The sequence below is a fragment of the Actinia tenebrosa genome, unplaced genomic scaffold (assembly GCF_029948245.1).
Source record: "Actinia tenebrosa isolate PJP-AT-01 unplaced genomic scaffold, QUT_ActTen_1.0 PGA_scaffold7__59_contigs__length_16204524, whole genome shotgun sequence".
Classification (NCBI taxonomy): domain Eukaryota; kingdom Metazoa; phylum Cnidaria; class Anthozoa; order Actiniaria; family Actiniidae; genus Actinia; species Actinia tenebrosa.
Genome location: NW_028292584.1, coordinates 15128280 through 15137297, shown reverse-complemented (window position 1 = coordinate 15137297; position 9018 = coordinate 15128280). Strand labels below are relative to the sequence as shown.

At 36.5% G+C, this 9018-nt stretch overlaps 2 long non-coding RNA genes across 2 annotated transcripts; one reads left to right on the top strand and one right to left on the bottom strand.

The window, feature by feature from the left end:
• Window positions 1–209: 209 nt before the first annotated feature.
• Window positions 210–1030, top strand: LOC116288337 (uncharacterized). Its single transcript, XR_004196171.2, has 2 exons — window positions 210–362; window positions 737–1030. It is a non-coding gene; the product is annotated as an uncharacterized LOC116288337 (long non-coding RNA).
• A 5717-nt stretch (window positions 1031–6747) lies between these two features.
• LOC116288339 (uncharacterized) lies at window positions 6748–8533 on the bottom strand. Its single transcript, XR_016121749.1, has 3 exons — window positions 8491–8533; window positions 7216–7414; window positions 6748–6938 (listed from the first exon to the last, which is right to left on the bottom strand). It is a non-coding gene; the product is annotated as an uncharacterized LOC116288339 (long non-coding RNA).
• Between the last annotated feature and the right edge of the window lie 485 nt (window positions 8534–9018).

Below are 9018 nucleotides of genomic sequence, written 5' to 3'. Positions count from 1 at the left end.
TACTACTTATTAAGAGTACAAATATTATTGCACTGTTCGGACAAAATCTCTAGGAGAATATCCTAGTAAATATCGATTGTTTGCCTAAAGTACGATTCAATAAATTACCATTCAAAAGTCCCTAGACTCCAAGACGTTTCTTGTTAAATTTATCGGATCATTTTCTGTTTCAAATCATTAAATGTTATACTATTTGTTTACCATCTTAGACTATTTAAGTGAGCCAGGCTTAGTAGAGAAGCATACTTTGGAGAGATCAACCAGTTCAGCTTCAACTTCAACTTCAACTTCAACTAAGAATCATGAAAGCCATTCTCGTCGCTTGTGTTCTTGTTGCTCTCTTTGCTCTCAGCAAATTGAAGGTTAGTTACCATCCATTATATTGATTAAGAGCTCGAATTCTTCCTTGTAAAATGCTAAATTTAATAACTTGAATATACTTTGAGCTCATGATACGAGCAGCCATGGTACAGAAACTCAATGGCTAAAGTTTCGACCAGAACCATTTTTTCACTTGCATTTGTCGTTTTATGTCTCATAATATAAAATATATATTGTAATATATATATACTTATAATACGTATTTATCTATATGCCAAAATATACTAAAGTATCTTCTCTTCTTACAATTTTTCGTTGAGATTAAATATAAAGTAAATAAGCAGTTTACTCCTACCGAGGCACTGTTTTCGATATGAAAGAATTAGACTGATGTTTGTAAACTTGACTGTTTCAGCTAAAGAATGTCCTCGGTTCTGTACTATGCAGTACGCTCCGGTATGTGGCTCTGATGGTGTCACCTATGGCAACGAATGTATGCTTCGTGGAGCTTCTTGCAGAAGTGATAACAAGATAGAGCTGGTCCACACAGGACAATGCTAAGAAGACGACCCATACTCAAGGAAGTGACACAGAAGAATACAAAAATAGTTTAGTTTTGGCACGTGCATGAGTGTAGATGACAATACTTCTTGACTTCTTTCAAAACTGTCCGGCGTAGACGTCTAAATAAAACAGTTAAGCAATAGAATGTTTGAAGTTTTTTGTTCTTCTTCTCGTTACATAGTCCTTCTGCTTCACAATCATTTGCATCATATTCATCATCTACTTCTCCCCCTTCTCCTCTTCCTCCCCCTCCCCCTCCTCCTTCTCCTTAGTCCTTCTTCTTCTTCTTCTTCTTCTTCTTCTTCTTCTTCTTCTTCTTCTTCTTCTTCTTCTTCTTCTTCTTCTTCTTCTCGACCTTCGAGTTTTCATACTTGGTTAAAAGATTATTATTATTCCACCGACTGCAGCAGCAGCATGTCGCTGAAAAAAGTTATCAGTTATTTTTCAGTGCAATCCCTTGTCATACAAAAACAACGAATTTTCACTTTAGCTTCAAAAATTCAAAAAAAGTATCACTTTGGGATAAAATATTCAAACTATTACACTTTTTCCTTCATTTGTTGTTATGTATTATGAGGTAACTGGTATTTTTCATAAATTAAGCATATTTTTATAAAAGGCGTGAAAATGGCCCAAAATCGAACGAAACCATGGGCTATAGTCCATGCTTTTTGCACAAAAATGGCTAAAAATGACCTCTTTTGCATTCTTCATGAATAATGCATGTAGGGGTTAAACACATTAAATTAAACACATTAAATTTGAATCATTTCTGAAACCTACAACTGGTAAAACTTTCGCTATCCAACCTCCAAGTGAGCAAACTGTTTGCGACTTGTTAGGAAGTATAAAGGAAAAGAAAGCTGCAGGCTTAGATAACATACCCAACAAATTGCTAAAAATGTCCGCCTCTATAGTGGGACCATCTCTCACTGTGATTTTTCGACAATCTATTAAAATGGGCATTTTTCCTAGGGAGTGGAAAATAGCGAAAGTAACGCCTATATTTAAAAAAGGGGAGAAAACTGACCTAAACAATTATCGCCCAATCTCGGTCATTCCCACTGCTTCAAAGATATTTGAGAAGATCGTTTATGATCAACTATACGATTATTTGAATGAAAACCAGTTATTGACGGAATGCCAGTCAGGCTTTCGCTCCCTGCACAGCACTGTCACCGCGTTGCTCGAAGCAACGAACGAATGGTCAGTTAATATAGACAAGGGACTACTTAACGGAGTAATCTTCATAGACCTCCAAAAAGCCTTCGACACCATAGATCATGAAATTCTTTTGTCCAAACTATCGAATTATGGTGTAGATGAAGGCTCACTCAAGTGGTTCCGTTCTTATTTACTGACGAGGTCTCAGCTGTGCAGTGTTAACGGAAGTCTGTCTGAGCCTTGTACTGTGAGCTGCGGTGTACCACAAGGCAGTAATTTAGGCCCACTTTTATTTCTCCTGTATATTAATGACTTACCAAATTGTTTGGCGCAAGCCATAACAAGAATGTTTGCTGATGATACCAGCATCAGCGTTCATGGTAAAAATGTAGGAGACTTGGAACCAAGCATCAACACTGAACTCACTAATATACATCAGTGGTTGTTAGCAAATAAGCTAAGCTTGAATGTAGCGAAAACGGAATTTATGATTATTGGGTCCCGCCAAAAGTTCACAGCGCAATGCGATTCCACTATTAATATTGCGATTAATGGAGCTAGCGTTAAACAAGTTGATCACACCAAATCTTTGGGTGTCACTATCGATAAAAACCTTAATTGGTCAGAACATGTTAACAACATTTCGAAGAAAATCTCTTCAAGTATAGGGGCTCTAAAACGTGTTCGCCCATTTATTTCGACCGATAGTGCCATCCAAATCTACGAAGCCTTAATTCTACCCAAACTGGACTATTGTAGTGCAGTTTGGGATGGATTAAGTGATAAACTATGTGTTCAACTACAAAAGCGTCAAAATCGAGCGGCTAGAGTTATCACAAGATCTAACTATGACATAAGATCTAGCCATCTCCTTGACCAATTAAACTGGGATACACTTGCAGTTCGTCGTAAAAAACAAAAAGCCCTACTAATGTTTAAGACGATGCAGGGACGTACACCAGTTTACTTACAAAACCTTTTCTCCGACTACCATACTAAATACAACCTTCGAAATCATGATCATAAACTGTCCATACCTAAGCCACACACTGAATATCTAAAACGATCATTCAGCTATAGTGGGGCAAAATTGTGGAATGACCTACCGTTAAATATAAAAGAGGTCAAGTCAGTACGAAAATTTAAAACGGAAATTGATAGTTTGTACAGTAAGAAAAGTTGTAACTAAGGGCTCCACGGCAAACATGTAAAACAGTAACTAGCTTTTTAATCGTAAATCTTTACTTTTAAATATTTTTAGGCAATCGACTGATGTTTTTACCGTGGCAAAATAAAGAAGCTTCCTTCCTAAAAAAAAAAAAAAAAAAAAAAAAACACACACGTCTCAACTTCATATGCACTGATTCGATTTATTCATCAAATGGTTTCACATGTAAACTATCCGATACACACACAGTAAAATCCTAAAACAAAGAGTATTACATTACGATGGTACAATACTGCAAGCAAGCAATGGCAAAGAACTTACCAATTGATGAACACACTGCACGAGAACATAACACATGAAGCTGATGATCACATTACACTAACACTACAAATGACAACGTGCACACGACGTGACGCGACAGCGACATTAACTGGTTAGCGGACTCACACAGCACAAAACGGCGGAAAAACAGGAATTCTATACTGTTGAGCTAGTGGCCTCAACAATGCATATCTTTTGAAAAAGTGTGAAAATGGTCCGAAATCGATCAAAACCATGAACCATTTTGGATGTTTCATGAATAACTAAGTAGACATGAAATGGACCAAAATCGATCAAAACCATGAACCATTTTGGATGTTTCATGAATAACTAAGTAGACATGAAATGGACCAAAATCGATCAAAACCATGGGCTATAGTCCATGCTTTTTGCCCGAAAATGGCCAAAAATGACCTATTTTTCATTCTTCAAAAATGATGCAAATTTTTGGAAAAGGTGTAAAAATGACCAAAATCGGTCTAAAACATGAACCATTTTGGATGTTTTATGAATAACTAAGTAGATATGAAATGGGCGTTCATTGCGGACAATCGACTAGATGCGGATTATCCGCATCTAATCGATTGTCCGCAATGAATCCGCATGATTCGGCGGGGCCCGTGGCGCAGAACGCCCATTTCATATCTACTTAACTAGACGCTGTAGACAGCGTTGACTGGGATACCTTGAAGGGGGAGTGGAGGACCTGGTTTCAACATGCATGAAGTAATTAGTTGGTTTAGCTTCCAAAAATACTGATAAAGTAGTGCTGATAGATAACTCAATTTGGAACTGCAATTCCAGAGGTTGTTGTTCGGGCATAAGCGTGCGTATTTGCACGGGCATTGTATAGCTCGCTTTAAAATAAAAATGCTTCATTTAAAACGTAAATACGGGCTAATATTTGCTCCAGACCTCTCTCATAATTGCTTTACATTTTATGATTTTATAATTTATCGATATTTTAAATGAATCGCCATTTTTTGAAGAAAAATTAAGGTGGCTGGACCCCCTCACGCTTGACCGCTACCTTCCACTTTTGGAACGCTGGTGCATAAACGTGTTTTATCCGATTGCAAATCTTTTTTGCACATAAGTCACATAAAGATTGAATTAATGTTTGATGCAGTTTTTAGTGAGATCGGACGTCATAACACGTGATTATGATGAAATATGTGTTTTCGTTTAGAAAATAATTTTAGCCTTGCAGAGCGTTCAACACTAAAATGCTTCGTACCACATAATTATATACTAGATGCCTCCATTTGTAGGGATTTTTGAAAAAATCTATCTAGCTAATTATGAGATATTTGAGATATAGTGCATAATCTACTTCAAAACTAAACAATGGATGTCATACGGCCGAAATTAATATTTCAGAGCTATATATTCACAAAAGTCATTGCTCATTTAGTTTTACTCTGTATCTAGTTTTAAAAGGAACATTTTGATGGTAATCGACTTATGTGATTTTGTGAAAATGTATGGTGCAGAAGACGGGGTAAACATTTGATGCGCACTTTTCATCGCAGTTTTCTAGTCAATCTTACTAGATCTTCTATTATTCTAAAATTCGCTGTTCATTTCTCTCAAAATTACGTCAGGATACAAATTAGAACTTAAATTAATATTACACAAAATTGCAAGACTATTGAACTCATTTAAAGCGATCTAAAGCGAACGAGAAATACAGAAAACATTGATCGTTTCCCAACGATTTGATGCTCTTGGAATTCTATTGTTTGCTAATGATCACAACATCAAATTCTTTCGTACCATGCACGGTCTGATCTCGCTTGGTCGCTTTCCGATTTACTCCCGAAGTATGGTTTTATACTTAAACTCAAAAGTCTTGCTCGCTTCTTTCTTGAAGTTTTTATTTGAGGCATGTTCGCCGATTCTATTCGCTCACGTTTGAATAAAAAAAACTGTTTATTATACCAAACTTTTTTTCAAAAATCCCTATGAATGGAGGCATCTAGTACATAATTATGTGGTACGAAGCATTTTAGTGTTGAACGCTCTGCAAGGCTAAAATTATTTTCTAAACGAAAACAAATATTTCATCATAATCACGTGTTATGACGTCCGATCTCACTAAAAACTGCATCAAACATTAATTCAATCTTTATGTGACTTATGTGCAAAAAAGATTTGCAATCGGATAAAACACGTTTATGCACCAGCGTTCCAAAAGTGGAAGGTAGCGGTCAAGCGTGAGGGGGTCCAGCCACCTCAAAGGAGACCATAACGCTTCGAACGGCAAGGATCAAACTCTGGAATGTGCTTAGCAAATTATTTACTTTGCTTCTTAAATCAAATAGAATCTTAAAATAAATATTGCTATGTACCTCATGTTCCTTTGTGGATAGACTTTGAAGCCAAAACAGTTAATATAAATACATAAATGTAGGCTATAAGAATATCTATATTGTCATGCTGAATGAATTTGCAGTATCGCTTATCGTATAAATTCTGGCTTTTGAAACCCTGTTCTCCTTACCGATCTTCGCTTGTTCGTGCAGAAAATACTGCTCGAGTAGATGAATCATGAAGAGTAAACCAAAACAAGCTATTGCTCATGAAGTTCATTGAAAATTCTTAGAAATAATTGCTTCGAAACCATCGTTATCTTCTTGCCTTGAAATCCATGTTTACGAAATTGATAAATTATTATTTCTGGTTCGGCTGTTTTGAATTACAGCAGTCAACAAAATAGAGCATGCGTAGACATAAACCTCTGCCACGTGATCCCCTAACTCCGCCCTCCATAATCACTTGACAACATAGTGACATGGATTGGCATCTGGTACATGATAATTAGCCTTTTCATAGTTTAAGAATCGATTCCACTGCGCATGCGATTTTATCCCGAATTTCTCACCTTCTTTTGTTTAATTAAGAACAAAAGAAGAATTAGTCAAAAGAAGGTGAGAAATTCGGGATAAAATCGCATGCGCGGTGGAATCGATTCTTAAACTATGAAAAGGCTTATTGATTGGACTGTAGACGGGAACCCTAGAGCAGATACCCGCAAAGGTCTCTTGGGTAAGTTCCTGAAGACCCCTGGATACTATTGCGCAACTTTGCCATTTTGTCGTGGAGAAGACAGAAAAAAAACAAAGGCATTTTCTGACTGTGATACCGCAGGTATCCCAGTAATTATTATTCTCGTTAGGAAGCAAGGAAGCAAGAAAGGATGAAATAGATAACTACTTACATATTCTCTTTATTACCCAATATAAGTGCTTTTTTTACAACAAAAAAGAAATAAAATTGAATAATTTACAATGAATTGACAGGTTATTGACAGTTAGTCATCGAATATTAAATTCTCAGTCGAGTTGGTTTTGGACGTGAAAGGCTTTTGCTTCTCTGGGACTCAAATCTTGTGTTGAATCTGCAAAGAAAACCTTAGATATTACTAGTAATTGAATCTAAAACTCTCTCGAACACTCTGAAATTTCAATTCCATCTGTAAGTAAGCTGGGCCATAAATTGAGCAACCCAGAGGTTGTTTCAGGGTTCAATCTGTGAGTTAGCCATGCCCTGACGTAGATCAGCCCAGAGGTTGCTTCAGTGTTGGATCTGCTAGTTACCGTTGACCTGATTTAGATCAGCTCAGAAAATGTTTCAGGGTTCGATAAAACCTGTTCTCACAAGGATCCCATAAATACCTTTTAGCTTTATGCTTCTTCTTCGTCTCCAGCCAGGTTGTGAGGTGTTTTTCTCTTTTATTAATTCCTGGATTTTATTTTCCCGTATTTTCTCGAATTCCTCACGAGCCTCTTCGTAACTCTTGGTGGTTGAGTGGGTCACGTGACATATTGTTAATATCAGTATGGAAAAGAGAAGGACTGTTTGAACATACGCCATCTGTGTAGAATAATAAGATGCATACAGTCAAAAGGCAAGGATGGACGGATGGATGGATGGATGGATGGATGGGATGGATGGATGGATGGATGGATGGATGGATGGATGGATGGATGGATGGATGGATGGGTGCATGGATGGATGGATGGATGGATGGATGGATGGATGGATGGATGGATGGATGGATGGATGGATGGGTGGATGGATGGATGGAGGGGCTCGTAGGATTTATAGAGAGTTAGCACCTTAAGTTGAAATAAGTCTTTTGTGAAGTTGTAGAATAGAATAGAACTTTATTTAAATGGCAAAATCTCATGCAAGTTACAAACCACTAATTGGATAATATTGAATGCATTACTTTAGGTAAAGAAATAACAGAGGAGATTAGTGAAAAGGTTTTGGGATTTATTTACACTCAATTAGAATTATAACTGATTAGAAAATTAGTGTAATGTCTGGAGGCGTTGATAGAAAGGCTTAAGTGGAAAGATTTCATTAAGTGGAAAGTGTGTTTTAGCTTATTGACAAAGATGGCCTACTTGGAAAGAACGATATCTAAACTGAAACAAAGACGGAAAGGAAGACGGAAGAAAGAAAGAAAAAAAAAAAAAAAAAAAAAAAAGAAAAAAAAGAAGAAAGAATTCAAATTCCCCATAGATCAATGCAATAACTTTCCCAAGACCTTTAGCAAAAACTGATAAAATATTCATTGATATTAACAATGAATTTGAAGAAAGCATAACAGGAGTTCAACAACAGACCAAATTTGTAATCGCCAAAATATTTGCAAAAAAATCTAAAAAATCCGAAAAATTCTTTGATGTCTTTAGATAAGATTTGTTCCATTTAGAGGCATCAATATACTAGATCTTTGGCAGAAAAGAAAGTAAAAATGCCATCTTTCAAATCGGCTCCTCATTATCGATGGTTATAATCATGAAAAGCAAGTCATTTGGCTACTTGAATATTTTGAGATCCAGAGAAATCAAAGCCAGTTTTAAAGACTGAGTTAAAACTGCGTTGAAAATAAATAGTTCCGGATGAGTAGAATATTTTAGGCTTTAATGTTAACTTACCTTGCCAACAGCTAAGGAGTGGAGTTTGCAGCGGCTCTATAGTGGAGAGTTAGCAAAGCCACCGGCTGTTTTATAGGATTATTTTCGGTTCCACTCAAAGTTTTTTTTAGCTTACACTGTTAGCTTATAAATTTACTCAAAGAGTTTAATAGAACTAACACAGGAACTAGTTGAGGGAATTAAAGAGAACTCTTAAAGGTTTAATGTTTTAATCTTAATGTACTAATGTTTCAAGATACTTCAAAGAGGCGGTCAGAATGATCCATGAGGAAAAAAAGAGCAATCGTGGGGAAAGGTCGGTACTGCGATAAGAAAATAAATAATGAAATAAAGAGAAGAGAAGAGAAGGGAAGAGAACAGAAGAGAAGAGAAGAGAAGAGAACAGAACAGAAGAGAAGAGAAGAGAAGAGAAGAGAAGAGAAGAGAAGAGAACAGAACAGAAGAGAACAGAAGAGAACAGAAGAGAACAGAAGAGAACAGAAGAGAACAGAAGAGAACAGAAGAGAACAGAAGAGAACAGAAGAGAAC